This window comes from Protopterus annectens, chromosome 1.part0 (assembly GCF_019279795.1).
Source record: "Protopterus annectens isolate FY-2018-M chromosome 1.part0, PAN1.0, whole genome shotgun sequence".
Lineage (NCBI taxonomy): Eukaryota > Metazoa > Chordata > Ceratodontiformes > Protopteridae > Protopterus > Protopterus annectens.
In genome coordinates, this window is record NC_056725.1 from 145,788,864 (window position 1) to 145,804,509 (window position 15,646).

Here is a 15,646-nt window from a genome sequence, read left to right on the forward strand (position 1 = left end):
AAAAGGAAACTTAAAAAAAGGAAATACTGTACTTGTGTCTTTTGGTCAGTTTTTAATGACTGGCAAGAAGAATCTGAAAAAATAGTTTAAAACATAATTCTTCGAAATTAAAAACTGAGCTGCATACAGCAAACAGAACAGTTAATACATTATAGCAATGCACTATAGAGAATTCATGTGTTACATAAGGACTTTATCCTGTAAAACAGTTAGAAAATTTAAAGATAACTCAGCTTAAATCTTCTGACGATGACTGGCTCTCAGTTCCCCCCACACCCCTCTATCTTATGCAGATTACCCTGCATCTGACTTTTATACGGCAGAAGGCCTTTCTTCTCTAAGAGTGCAGACAGTAGGTGGACAACTCAAAGAGAGCCTTTCTACTACTTCTGTGTTACTTCTAGCTCCCAAGTAACTTTAGTGCACTAACCCATCCCGAAAGTTATGTTTTTAATGCTAGATTGAAGTGACAAGAGCAATGAAAACTAGCCAATGCTTCAGGATGTGAGCAAATGCTAATTAGAATAGCAAACAAAGGAAAAAATTGAATCAGACACAGAAGCAGGTCTCCATGAGAAACACCTGGACAAGTTAAAAAGGTGTGGCAAAAATGCTTCTTGTACCAAAATAAATTCTTTAAAGAAATGTAAACGGATAATATTGCAATTTCTGATAGTTATTGACAGAGGAGAAGAATGTAGATGGAACCCACCTCCTATGCAGAGTTCAGAGGCTGAATCTATTTATGACTTATCCTCTGATGAGGATACCTCTGCTAACACGTCCTCCACCTAATACTCAAATTCACCCTTTTATGGAAGTACCTAACCCTGCAGAAGCATGGGACAGTGGTACTGAGCCCACCATAAGGGTGCTTCACTTGTGGACCATGAAAGACTTTCAAATTATTGTAGACTCTCTTCCTCTAATTCACACTCATTCAGCCAAATATACAAAGATTTTAGAAGGACATGTACAATTGCAAAATTCTGCTATTGAAGATTTGTGGGCAGTTTTGAGGGCTTTTGCCCCACCAGATATGTTCAAAATGATAACGGAAAAATTGTCTATTGGTAATGCTATTGCAAAATATACAGATGCAGGATTTTCAGCAGCCAGGGAGAATTTATTGAAGGCAATAACTAAGGCATTTGAACCCTTTCCAGGTCACCCATAGTCCACAGAAGATGTAGCAGCCAGTGGGCTATTGGCAGCATTTGTGGAATGACAATTACCATCTATATGAGATTGAATAAAAAAAGGTTTGTTTTTAATTGGCCAAGTTTAGGTATTCATGAAATTGTTAATTAGGCACAACATGTAGCAGAAAATATAGTTAGGCAAGAAAAAGAGCAACAAAAGAAATTAGATGATGTTCAACTTCAACAGTTTGACACAAATTTGAGGGGAAGGTGTCATAACAAGAGGAAAAGGGGAGGTAGGGGAAAGTTTAGATATTACCAACAAGTCCAAGTACAATTTTTGCAATTTTTTATCCTCTTGTTTACGCTCAAACTTAGTAGTGTGGACCACATATTAATCCTTGTTTAAACTGTGGCCAAAGTGGACACTGGCATAATGAATGCCGCTTTCTCCAGACTGTAAACCTGTCATTCCCACCTATGAACCAGCCTAATATTTAAACCCCACAAGATGTGGGGAGACAACTTTCAACCTAGGGTACTGCTTGGCAGCCACCAATGAGGCAGCAGGATAAATAGAACAGTCATTTACAGGAGACATAGCCATTTCACTTTTTAGAAGTAGACCAGGAAGGTCCTTTTGTTAATATTAAAGTGCATAATTGTACTCTTCCTTCCTTCATAGACACAGGATCAACCCAATCTATGATTATTTTGTTGGATATGGAAAGTCTTCTGCTTTCTACAGAATCTACTCTGAGGTGTAGGGGTGTCTGGGAGTGCATTGGACTGCCAGAGAAAAATCTATCCCAATTCAAATAGGTCCATTACAAGATCAGCATGCTTTTATTGTGGAAAGTTCTAACCCACAGAAATTGTTAGGTAGAGTTTTATTGTGTCAGTTAAAGTGTAATGTGTCTTGCATTCCAGATGGAGTCTTTTTTAATCCCAAATGAGCCCTCTCCACTGGGTCTATATCCAGCCTATAGTTGTGCTTGGATCGGAATAGATCTGCAGTATAGCTGATCTAGTGGGACTTGGACCTGTATCTCCACAGTTGTGGACTACTCATGACAATGAGGTAGGACTTATAAAAGATGCAGAACCAGTTATGGTTACGTTAAAGCATTATGAATCCCTACTGATAGTACCCCAGTATCTATTACCAGCAAAAGCAAAAGCAAAGAAAGGAATTGAACCTGTTATTTCTGCCCTGCTTCAGGAAGGAATAAGAGTACCTAATAGAAGTATATGCAATACGCCTATTTTACAAGTTGTGCAAGGTTTTCCCATAATGCCAGACCCAGCTACTTTACTAAGTTCTATTCTTCGAGCAGCTGCCACCATCTCTGTGACTGGTATTTCCTTTGTTTTCTTTCTATCCTTATTCACCCAGACAGCCAGTATTTATTTGCTTTTATTTACAGAGGACACCAATATACATGGACAAGGTTACCTGAAGGATATGTAGAATCACCCACCCTTTTTTCCAGATGAAATGAAGAAACAAATAAATACAATTCAATTTCCCTGTGGGTCCATACTAATACAGTATGTGAATGATTTGCTTTTAACTTCTGATTCCTATTCTAGCTGCCGATAGGACACTATTTTTCTTTTGACCAAATTAACAGAATTGGGGTTCAAAGTAAACAAGACAAAATTGCAGCTGTAGAAACTACAAGTTTGGTATTTAAGACATCTTATTTCAGAAGGATCTTGACAAATTTTTCCTCCACGCATTACTGCTAACCAAGTTGCACCACACCCTACCACTTTGAAACAGTTACAAGTATTTCTTAGATTGACGTTACTGCTGTCACTGGATCTTGAACTATGTAAAAACAGTAAAATCTCTGATAAAATTAATGGAAATGATGCTCTTGAGCTCTTGCCTTGGAAAGAGCATCATGAACAAGTTTTTATTAAATTAAAAACGTTTTTTCAAACCCTCCTTCTCTTGGGCTATCCGATTATTCAAAGAAGTGGAATGAATAAAATAACATAGAAATGATGGTTTTAGACATGTTGCTTATTTCAGTGCATATGCCGATTCTGTAGCTGAAGCCCTCCCCCATTGCATTAGGTGGCTGTGACAGTGTGCATTGTGGAAATGGAGGCTGCACTGACTTTTGGGCACAAGACTTTCATGGCAGTTCTGCATTCCATACAGGTGCTGTTATTAAGAAATAAAACACAGTATTTGCCAGCCTCTATATTGTCTAAATATGAACTTTTTTCTTTAATAACCCTGTTAGATGCCCCCTCTTAATCCTGCTTCATGAATCCTTCAGTGAACAAAGGAGAGCTCCACAATTATGTGTTCATTCTTAACCACGTGTTTCCTGCTAGATCAGATTTAAAAGATGTCTCATTGCCAAATTCTGAGTTGCTTTTGAACATGGATGGATATTGCATCCAAAGAGAAAATGGTTTATTAATGGCAACATTTTCTATTTCCACTGCAAATCAACCACTAATGACTAGATAATTGAACAGAAATATTTCTGCAGAGATAGCTGAACTCATAGCCATTACTAATGCATGTAAATTAGGGAAGAACAAAGCAAGTACTATTTTTACAGTCTCAGATTATGCATATGGAGTAGGTCATGATTTTGGCACACTTTGTAGGGATAGAGGATACATGATCAGCAGGAACTCTTATTAAAAATTCTGTCTTTGTTCATGGACTTTTAAATGCACTTTTATTACTTAGGGAAATAGCTGCAGTCAAATGTGCCATCCATAAGACTGATGATTCTTCTATTTAAAAGATGAATGCATTAGCTGAAATGGTAGCCAGACAAGCTGCATTATCTTATTCTGTTCAGGCTTCATTTTTGCAGCAATTATAGTGACTGATATACTTGCTTCTTTGTAGGAAATGTTGTCTTTTCAAAATCAAGCTGATGACTTTGAAAGAGTAATGTGGATATGTGATAGCTGTACCTGTTTCTCAGACTCATTGTGGTGTCATCTAGATGGAATGCTAGTAGCCCCACATTTTTTTTTAGTCCAATTAGTATAGGTCAGTCATTTGCCCTTCTGTTTGAGGAAAAATGCATTAATACGACAAATTTTGACTGATTGGTATGCCCCTTACATTTCCAAAATCATTCAGCATTTTGTAAATATTTGCACACTTTGTGTTTAATATAATGTGTCAAAGAATTTTACTATTCCCACACAGTCTTTAAAAAGCTATGGGGACACATTTGTTGTCTATAGCGGGATTTTATTAAACTCCCATAGCATCAGAAATTTAAGTATGTTTTAGTAATTGTGGATGTTTTTCAGGATGGGTTGAAGTTTTTCCATGTGCTAGGAATGATGCAACTATGGTCACCAAAAAACTGTTGCATGGAATCATACCCAGGTTTGGAGTACCTTGCAGTATTCAGTCAGATGGAGGAACTCATTTCACATGTCAGATAATACATCGGGTGTGTAAGGTCATAAAAGTAAACGTACAATATCTTTGCCCACACAGACCTAAGACTTCAGAAGTTATTTAGAAGATGAATCATACTTTAAAAACTAGAGCTGAAAAGTTGTGTGGGGAGACTTGCTTTATGTGGCGGGAGGCTTTGCCTCCAGTACTGTTCAGTATTTGTAGTGTCATTAGTACTCTTAAAAAGTACTTTCCCCTTGACAGTGCAGTGGTGCAGCGGTAGCATTGTTGCTTCCCAGCAAGAGGTTTTCTGGCTCGATTCTCAGCTGGAGTACCTTCTGTGTTGAGTCTGCATGTTCTCCGTGTGTTCGTGTGGGTTTCCTCACATGTTACAAAGACATGTGCCTGGAGCATTTCTCCCCAGGCCTCTGATGAAAATTGGCTTCGTTCCAAGTTGGACTTTCCCGGTTAACAAATGCTAAATAAATCTTTATAGGGCAAACAATTAGCATGGCAGCTACATCATTGCTCAGTAATCTGGAGTTACAAGATGTTGATGAATCTATTTTTCTTTATTGCAAGTGTCTTCTTTCTATTTTGCAACGTATTCATCTGCAAGCCATTGTAGCTCATCAGCAACCCAAGCCCACCTTCTGATATGATATTATAAAAGCTGATGGGGGGAACGTTTGTTCCATTTCCAGGCACAACGCCCTCCAGCCTAGATGAAAGGAACCTGTTCTGATTCTTCTTACGACAGCCACAGCCATTCCATGTGAAAGATCAACTACTTGGGTTCATGTTTCAGTCCCTTCCTAGTGTTGAATATCAACAAAACATAAACAATATGATTTCACTCATTCTGGATGATAAATCCATTTTGCCCAGCACCAGAAGGAAAACTAAGGCTATCAATGTGATTGGAACGGAGGTCTAGTGACCCAGTAATTGTGCCTTCACTGGATGATGAGCAGAAACCAGTTAAAAGATCAGAGAACTAATCAAGTGACCAAACACTGCTCATAGAACTTCCATCAACTCAAGATCCAGTATGGAATTTTTTTTGGAACCAACAATATGTGAACTATAAGACAAATGTGAATCATCCCTGCTTGCAGTTCCTTAAATCATCTTCAGTCCTGCCTGCTTAAAATTCATTTGGACTCATCACTGGAACTATCTTATGCTAACATCATGAATGTTAGTAACTGTTCATAGGTTCATAGGTTCATACTAGGCTATCTGCCCTAGTGCATTTATAAGCCTAGCCAGAGTGTGTTTGGCTTTCACCACCCATTTTAAATTAATTTTGCTATGCCCTTTTTCGAGGTTAGTATACTGTGCCTCTGTCTAACAGTGACACAGAAGTGATACCCGGGGTAAACCTACAATCTCCCATCCACTCATCAAGATTCCTCTTGAAGATAGTCAATGAGGGACTCTGCCTAACCTGGACTGGGATTTTATTCCAGAGTGAAGGGAGCCTCTGGGTTATGAATCTGTCCCTCCAGCATGTCTTATTTATTTCAGTGCTGAGGTTCAAGTCTCTCGAGCACGTAGCTCGATGGGATTTGGATTTTCTGAGGTGCAGCATGTCCATTAATTCCGGGTTGGACATGGCTTTATACGTCAGGCACAGATCGCCTCTGAACAGGTGGTATGCCACTGAGTAGAGCTGGAGTTTCTTTAACCGAGCAGCATATGGCATCTGTTTGAGCCCTTTGATCCTCTTGGTAAGGTACTTTTGGGGTCTTTCCAGTTGCTGCAGGTGTCTGGTAAGGTACATCCCAAAAGGGGCATTGTACTCAATTATGAGCTTGATGAGGGATGAGTAAAGAGGCACGATGACCTCCCCTGATCTAGATGTGAATCCCTTTGTGATTAGGTGGGCTATATAAAATGTTTTCTAACCACTTTGGCCATGTGGTTGTCAAATGAGAGATTGCTATCAACTTGGGTCCCCAGGTCCCTAATTACTTCTTCTGTACTTAATGGATTACCACCTATGTGGTAATTTGTGGGCACTTTGTTTTTGCCAAAGGGGATGACTATACACTTTTTGGCATTTAGCTTGAGGCCATGGCTCTGGCACCAGTTGTCTGTTTCTATGAGGCCCTTTTGGAGGATGCTTGTGTCAGCTGGAGAGTCGATTATGGCGCCCAGTTTGCAGTCATCTCCGAACTTGGTCAGCCATAGTCCTTCCGTGTTTGCCTATACCTTCGAGAAATATATACCGAACAAGAGAGGTCCCAGGACTGAGCCTTGTGGGATGCCACTTGTAACTGGTTTGGAGTCTGACATGGCTCCAGCAATTCTAACCATGTGGGTTCTGTCCTTGAGCCAGTTTGCAACCCATCTAGTGACATAGGGGTTTATATTTAAGCTGGTGAGCTTATCTATAATGCCCGAGTGGGGTATTGTATCGAAGGCTTTTGTGAGGTCCAGGTAGGCTGTGTGGACCACCTTCCCCTCTTCAATGGCCTTGGTGACTGTTTCAAAGAAATTGACCAGGTTTAAGAGGCAGGATCTGCCCTTAACAAAGCCAGACTGGGTACGATCCAGGGTCTGTAGGTCCCCAATATCTTTATTTATGAGGTCCATGATGATCCTTTCCATAGCTTTGCAGACCAAACTAGTCAGGCTTATGGGGTGATAGTTTCCAGGATCCGTTGAGGCACCACCTTTGTGGAGAGGGACCACTGTTGCTGTATGCCACTCTTTGGGTACATATCCAGTAGTAAGGCTGAGATTGAACAGTAGTTTTATGTTTGGGTTTAGCTCTTCTTGGAGTTCATATAGGACGCAGCCCGGGACACTGTCTTGTCCCATTGATGCTGTGTTATTTGCTTTGGAGAGGGCGGCTCTTACCTGAGCATCTGAGATGTCAGGGGGGCAGCACTCTGCTGGGATAGATATGCACCCTTTTGGTGGGGCGGGGGGGGGAGAAGTTTGCGCTGAACCTGTCAGCTAGGATGTTGGCAATGTCTGTGGGTTCGGTGTATTTTCTGTCATTTTGGACTAATTCTGAGCATATCTGGGAATTCCCACCCAGGTTCCTAACATAACTAAAGAAAGCCTTGTGATTATCCTTAGTGTCCTGTGCAATTTTTCTCTTGAAGCTGGCCTTAGACGATTTTATGAGTGCCTGTAGTTTTTTGCTAATACTGATCAGAGTTGCCTTTCCTTTTTGGGATTTTGCTCTATCATGTAGTAGCTTCCTCCTTCTATTGTATAGTTTGTTTATGGTTGGGGTCCACCAGACAGGACGTCTGTCTTTGGAGGATTGGGTCTTGGTTTTATTTGGGATTGCATGATCCATGCATTCCTGAAGGTGTTCATAGACTGCATTTATAAAGGATTCTGCGGTCTGGGCCGTATTTTTCACAGGCCCGGGGGCTTTGAAGGATTCCACCCCAGTTTTGAGGAGTGTGAAATTTGCTTTAGAAAAGTTTTTCACTGTGGTTTTCTGGGCAGGGGGTGGGGTCAGGATGTAAATATCCAGTGAGATTAGTTTATGGTCTGATCTTACCAGTGAGGGATACACTTTTGGTCTGGAGCATAGAGTCCCCATGTTGGTGATGATCAGGTCCAGTATGTTTTCCCCTCTTGTGGGAGTGGTAACAAGTTGTTCCATAGCATTTGAGTTTATAAATTCTAGGAACCTTTGGGCTAGGGTGTTGGAGCTAGAGTAATGCTCCCAGTCTATGTTTTGGTAGTTGAAGTTGCCCAATATAATGGTGTTTGGAGAGACCTTCATATTTTCCAGTGTTCTCAGGAAGGCCGAGTGGGGTTCCTGAGTTTGGGAGGGTGGTCTGTAGCAGGCTATAAACTGGAAGGCAGTTTTACCCACTGTTAGTTGCACATGGATAGTCTCTGATGCTTCGTGCTGTGCCACCAACCTGGAGGTGTGGGTATCTTTGTGAATATTGATACTCCCCCTCCTTTTGTGGTTTGGTCCAAGTTTTGGGGCCGAAAAGCATGGTATGAGGTATAACCTGGTAGTGCTGGGGTGCTCTCGGGAGTCTTGAACCAGGTTTCTGTTACTGCACAGATATCGATGTTCTCCATGCTAAGAAGAGTTTCGAAAAGTGCATCTTGAGGTTTAGACTTCTGGTGTTGAGTAGCATTACTCTTAGTTTCTTATCCCTTGTGATACCTATGGAGGTGGGTTTGTCTTTTGAGCCTTGCCTAAAAAAGGCACTATGGGGGTAGCAAGAGCCTTTGCCAATATCCAAAAGCCCAGGGGTGACAGGTGCAAGCCGTCCCTAGTGAAGCATCATGGCTTGTCGAGCATGTCATCCCAGGCTGACAGGCATTGGATCCCCTTTGAATGACACCAATACTTAAGCCAATTGTTGAAATTGATCATCTTGTCTTCATATTGTAGCATCATTCTTGGTGAGGGTAAGATGCTACTCAAGGTCAGGGTCATACCAGCCTGGGCTACATGCTCAGAGAGCTCCTCTATGTCTCTTTTCATGTAGTCCAGAGAGGTACATATGTTGGTTGTATGAACATATACCAGTGGCATATGATGGGGTATTCCTTTGTTTCCAGTACCTCCAACACAGACAGAGTTATGAGCAGTGTTTGCAACAGTTTTGTCAACAAAATATAAACATGTCAGAAATAATTTTTGTTATAATATCACCACATTTTCTAGACTTATTCCACTTCAATTATCAGTAACTTTAAGTGGACATATTGTTATGCTAAAAATGTAACATTCACTGTTGGATGGAGTGAATTAAATATTACTGGGTGAATGTATGATGGGCCTGGAGGGCAGGGCATGGCCATGTTGTATGAGTTTCATTATATTTCTGAGGATCATGTTTAGCCCTGTTAGAGTGGTGGGGCTGTTGTTATATTGGTTATGTTATTCCAGCTGTTCAATATACAGAGACTACCTAGTAGAACAATTCACAACATTCACCAGAAGAGGGAGATAAAGGACATTAAAATCTGATTGGGAAGATAGAGGTTTCCTGGATTTATCATCAGCATTTAGAACAGATTGCATTCAAAGCACTAATCCAAGGACGCATCTATATTCCCAACCAGATTGTTTTACATTTTTTTACATTTTTAGCATAACAATATAATGTTCATTGTCTGGTATAAATGAGCAGCACTCTCTCTCAATGAGTACACATGTACCCCCTTAGCAGCAAGGGTAAAAATCAAGGGGTCAAGCTTATCTTGTCAAAAGACGTGTTCAATGAACACATCTTCATTGACAAGTAAACAGCAAACTCTGTTATCACTGAGTGGACAAATCAGTGACTTTTTTCCCAGGACAAGATAATATAGACCCAAATCAGGTGCCATTATTTTCTGAAGCACTACACTATGCATAGCAGTAATTTCTATTGCAATCTGATTTATTGATTCAAATGTTATCAAACATACACCAGAGAACATGTTGAAAAAGCCATGATGGAGACTAGGCCTTAGGTGCTGTTAATGATCCCAGAATTATGGTTACTGATAGATTTATCCTATAAATAAATAAAATAAAATAAATAAATAAATTTATGGCTAATTATTTGATTAACTTACTTTCCAGAACTTCATAAGTGAAAGAGAGAAAATGAGTGTCCCAGTATGTGAGAATGGCCCCTCAGGAGTTGGGGGAATTTTTTTTTTAATCCAGCAAATCTCACTAATCTTCCAGTGGAGGACTGGTCTAGGAGGTCTAGTTCTTCTTTAAGTTCCTCTTGTTAGGTAGGTGGTTGGGCACCTGTGCTATCCAGCCCTGTATAGCCAGAGGATAGAGCAGCTCCAATGGAAAAGATTAAAAAGGGACTATAGTGCCCAATTTTATAGCTATGGTCTTCCCATAAATGGTACCTGTGGGAATAAATGATTTATTAAATTCAGATTCCAAAATGTTCATTTACTGAAAAGGTTTTTACCTAGGCAGTCTCAGAAAAGCACACAGATGATGGTTTATTGAAGGTTTTTATATAGGTAGTATCAGAAAAGCACAAAGATGCTGGTCTTTTTTCAAAAGTTTTATTAAATCTCAGTTTCATTAGTTATGTGGAAGAAGTGATTTTAGCGTGGCTCATTGCTAAATGCTGTTTTACATGTGCATTATTTAGAATGGGTTGTGTCTCGGCTGCCAACCAATCTGTTGGTGTGGGTGTGTGAATGGGCTTGGCTTTTATTTATCCAGGGGTGATGTGTTGTTGGCAAGCCTTGGGATCCCCTTACAAGTCCTAAAGTAAATTTCAAATGTTTAACGACCATACTTTCAAAACTCGAGTTAACAAAATGGACAGTAACAACTGGTATTAATTATTCAAACACCAATTTATCATGGCACTTTCATGTTCTTCTTCAGGAATGCTTCTCTATTAGTAGAATGCTGTCCCAGATTAACTAGATTGTAATATGTGTTTGCTTGCTAAGTGAGCCCTAAGTTTTTATTATGTTAGTTATTGAAACAAAATAGGTCCGAATCCCATTCCACTCCCTACAACTCTTCTCACTCTAGAGAATGGTGATGTCTGTGCAGTCACTGAAACATGGTTTAAAGCAGTGGAGAGAAGTCTGGTAGTTCAAGGCTATAATACCTTCCTCACATTGAGACCAGCTACTACACAGGCGGGGGACTAAAAATGAAGGTGTCTTGATTTACTTCAGAAATAAATATACCTAAAGGCTGGTCAAACAGGGTGATGCACTTGAGCTTCTTAATGTTCAAATCACCACAGGTAAAATCCCATACTACTTCCTTGGAAGATATAGGTCCCTTTCTATGACCAAAGAATCCCTTGACTTGTATTTAATTTTAAGTCTACTGGACGACTTTAATTACCTCATTATTAACTGGGAATCATATACAACACCATATATGCAGGAAAAGATATTTCTGGACTTTGTAAACAAAAACTCCCCAATCCTGAGTGTCAATATGCCAAAGAGAAACACTAGCACACTGGATCTAGTCCTCACTAATATGGGAGAATGTTGCACACCCTCCAAGTGTATGTCCTCTCTAGCAAGGTCAGAACACAAAAATAGTCTCCTCTAAAATGAAAATAAAATATAGAACTCAAGCTAACCTTGGAATGCTCAGAAACTACTCTAAGGCTAACATTATAGTATTAAGTGATAACCTGGCAAAATATCAAGCCCTCTAATCCATGTAAATGCTGCTGCTAACTCAGAATTTTTCACATAAGCCCTGTACAAGCATACTAACAGCTGCATAGAGGCATCTGTAGCCACCAGGAATAAATACAGAACTAACTCAAAAGAACAAGCCAGTCTGGTGGAATCAATCCATAGGCTGTATAACAGAAGGAATAAAATCACAACAAAAATTAGTGTAGTGCCCAGCAGGTTAAGTGCTCAAATCAAACTAAGCAAACAACTCAGAGTACAACTAAAGTCTGCCAAAGTAAAATCTGAGGTAAATTTGGCCTCATAGGCTAAGGAAAACCACAAGGCTTTTTTTACCTATGACTGTAACCTCAAAGGCAATACACAATTGTGTCCAGAGCTAATTGTTAATTTAGCTACCTACACTGAGTGAGAAGATATAGCAAGCCTCTTAGCAGACAAATTCAGGTTTAACTTTACCCATCTTTCTTCCCCCACCCTCAGGCTTCCCTCAGGAAATGCCATCAGATATCACTCCCTCAGCTATAACAAAGGAACAGGTCCTCAATGCTCTCACAAAGGCTAAGAATACTACATTAATGGACCCTGACAATATCCTAGGTTGTATTTTAAATAGCATGAAACAAGACCCATCAGGGCCTCTGGAATCACTATGCAACCATAGTCTTCAAAAAGGCTTCATCCCTCATGAATGGAGAATGTCAAGCATCATCCCTCTGCACAAAGGTGGTCAATCTACAGACCCTGGAAAGTGCAGTCTCATATGCAAAGCCATAGAAAGAATTAGCATGAAAATGATCAGTCGTGACAAAGGAAACATCCAGACACTTGATCCAATTCATTTTATTTTTGTGTAAAGTCTGATTATGCTTACTAAACCTAGTGGACTTCTTTGGGAAGATCACCAAAGCAAAGGATGAGAACAAAACAGACTAAACTGCCAAACTTGACCTTGCAAGGCATTTCATATGATACCCCACTCAGATGTTGTTGACAAACTCAGGAAGTTAGATATGAACCCTTATCTCACCCAGATTATAGCTAGCTGGCTCACAGACAGGACCAAAGAAATTAGAACTAGGGAGTTTATCTATCTATATAAAGAGGCCAGTGAGCATCAGAGTCCCTCAGGGATTTGTCTTGGGACTGTTCCTTTTTGGCATCTACTTCTCTGAAGTCAAGTTCAATGTCTACAGCCTTTCATTGACAGAGTTTGCAAGCAACTGCAAATTAGGGGCAGTCACAGAATCCACCAATGACACTAACGTTCTCCATGAAGGACTGACATAGACAAATAACTCATGTCAACGCTATGGACTAAATCTAAATGCCAAGAAATGCTTAATAGTGTCGTTTGGAAAGTTGGACAGCCCAGTAACTACCATACTGGCAATACACCCCTAAGAACTGACCAAGTACTCAGGGGCTTAGTGGCACACTTAAACAGTAATTTATCCTTTTATCATCACATGTCTATGGCAGTGAGGAAATCATTCTATACTGCACAACTTATTAACAAAGGTATAGCATCCAGATTCAAGGAAGTCATTTTTCCACTATATTCAGCACTCATAAGGCCTATCATTGTATAAGGCCCCATTTGTGATTGTATCTAAGTAGACACATCCAATAACTGGAACATCCACAAAGGTTCCTCAGTAAAAGAATACAGGCCATAAATAGCATGTCCTATGCAGGCAACCTCAAAACCCTATCCCTGTGCTCGGTCTCCTACAGGCTACAGAGGGGGGGTAAATGCCTGGTATAAAAGGCATTTTCAGACGCCAATCAGATGGACTTCCTGCATATCCGCAAAATGATTAGCACTAGAATTACCTTTTCTAAAGACTTAAACCTCACTTGTGATATAAATAAGACCTGCTGGAGAGATAAGTATGTATTCCAGAAGCTACCACTTCTTTGCAACAGGCTGAACAGTGAAGCAGAGTTCGTCCTTAATCCAATTCAAGTGTAACTTGGGCAATTGGATAAGTTAAATGGAATTTCAACCCTGGTTTGGCACCTATGTCTATAATGAACACAGGCAACCTGCAAATGTTTCATCTCCCAGGCCTCACTTTGTAAATGTTTCATCTCCCAAGCACCTACTTACACTACCAAGGGTACCAGAACATGTCAGAAATTTGGGATGCATGGCTGGATTTAAAAAAGCTCCGATGTTCATTAGCCTTGTAGACAACTATGAACCTTTGAATCTATGAAGATAGCTCTCTTTCTTTCTCCAAATAGCGTTTTTGGCTAAGCTAATTAAAACTGGAAACCTAACACTGGTTTCTAAGGTGATTTATAGCAGTTCTTCCAAACAGGGTCTCTGATTCTGAAAACGGGTTTATGCTTTTATTTATCTAATATCAAGTATGGGTTTTCTACAAGCAGGAAAATGGTGTTTGCTACAGCACTGATTCAGTTGTAAATGTTTTGGTTGGCATTGAAGAATCAGAGCAGTTATAGACTAGGGACTAGTCTGGTCAGTCAGCTGAGTGTGTACTGTGTTAATTTTCTATTGCATTTTAGAATGAAGGAAAAGTTTTAGGAAGGGAATTTTTTGCTGGATGTGGCATAGCTAAATGTTTAAGAGCAGCTGCCGAGTGTTGAACAGGGATTTTGGTACTGGCTGTTTCACTCAGAGAATTTGTTAGAATAAGAGAATAGTGTATTTGTTGGTTTCAAAAATGAGCCTACTGGGAGTGTAAAGATCTTGCACAAGGCCAAGTTTAAAAATAAAATTGTTTATGTCTTGCTTTGAAAGGATATTAATATTAAAGATCATAACATAATATTTTTGAAAGCCATTGAAACTTTTATTTGACAAGTTGTTTGAATATATCTATCCAAGTCAAAATTAGGAGGTATACAATGCTTAGAGAGGATAAGAGTTAGCTAACGGAAATTTTTACTATAATCCAGTTAGGGAGGTTATAAGGGGAAGTAGCTTTGGTTATTAGCTGAATTTCCAAGTTGTCTTTTTAAAGATGTAAGGTAGCATCATTCATTTTTCCTGGCTGCTAATGTCACCACCAGGGAGTGGGATTAGGTTAATAAATTAATGTTCTTACTACTAGAATACTGGTGACAGCTCTAATTCCCTGATGTATGTCTGTTATAATAGCAATCCTCAGAAAGCTATCCCCCTATCTGGTGAAATTATTTCCCCCTCTGGAAACAAATGGGCTCAAATCTGATTTGAGAGGGCTTAATGGTTGGAAGATAAGTGATACAGAAAAATAAAGATGGTTGCAGTATTTTAAAATATCTGACAGCAAAACTGTGACATCTTGTATTACACATTATAGTTTTCTTCCTACAATTCAAAAGTATGTTGGGGACTTCCTGCTCTACAATGCCATATATAATGCATTTACCCTTGCACATGTGGAGTAATTTGTTTCTGAAAATGGTCCACGAAGATTTCAGTGATAGCATTTTGCTTTACAGTTAGTAAAATCATCAGCAGTGCTAAGAGCACGCACACACACACACACACACACACACACACACACACACACACACACACACACACACACACACACACACACACACACACACACACACACACACACACACACACACACACATACAGACACACACACATATATATATATATATATATATATATATATATATATATGTATGGATCTACTTCAGTAGATTGAGTTATAAGAGTGCCGAAGACAACATAACCAAGACTAAAATGCCAAAACCACACAGAACTGAAAATGAACATGCGAGAACATCATAATACTGAATTTACTTAACTGAAACAGCAAAAAAACAAAGTACAAAACACTGAAAATAGCCAGGTGATGTGACGTGATGTACCACTCCCATCCAATGCCATAACTTATTGAAAATGCTCACACAACACTCATATGTGCATCGATGGATACGTATGTCCGTGCTGCAAAGCAATTACTTACAATACACCATATTGTCATTTTCCACAGTATATTTCCAA

The 15,646-nt window shown here is 39.7% G+C and overlaps 1 long non-coding RNA gene across 1 annotated transcript in view; it reads left to right on the forward strand.

Moving 5' to 3' along the window:
• The window catches only part of LOC122801249, a 519,501-nt gene that overhangs the window by 358,914 nt on the left and 144,941 nt on the right, over positions 1–15,646 (forward strand). The window lies entirely within an intron of this gene.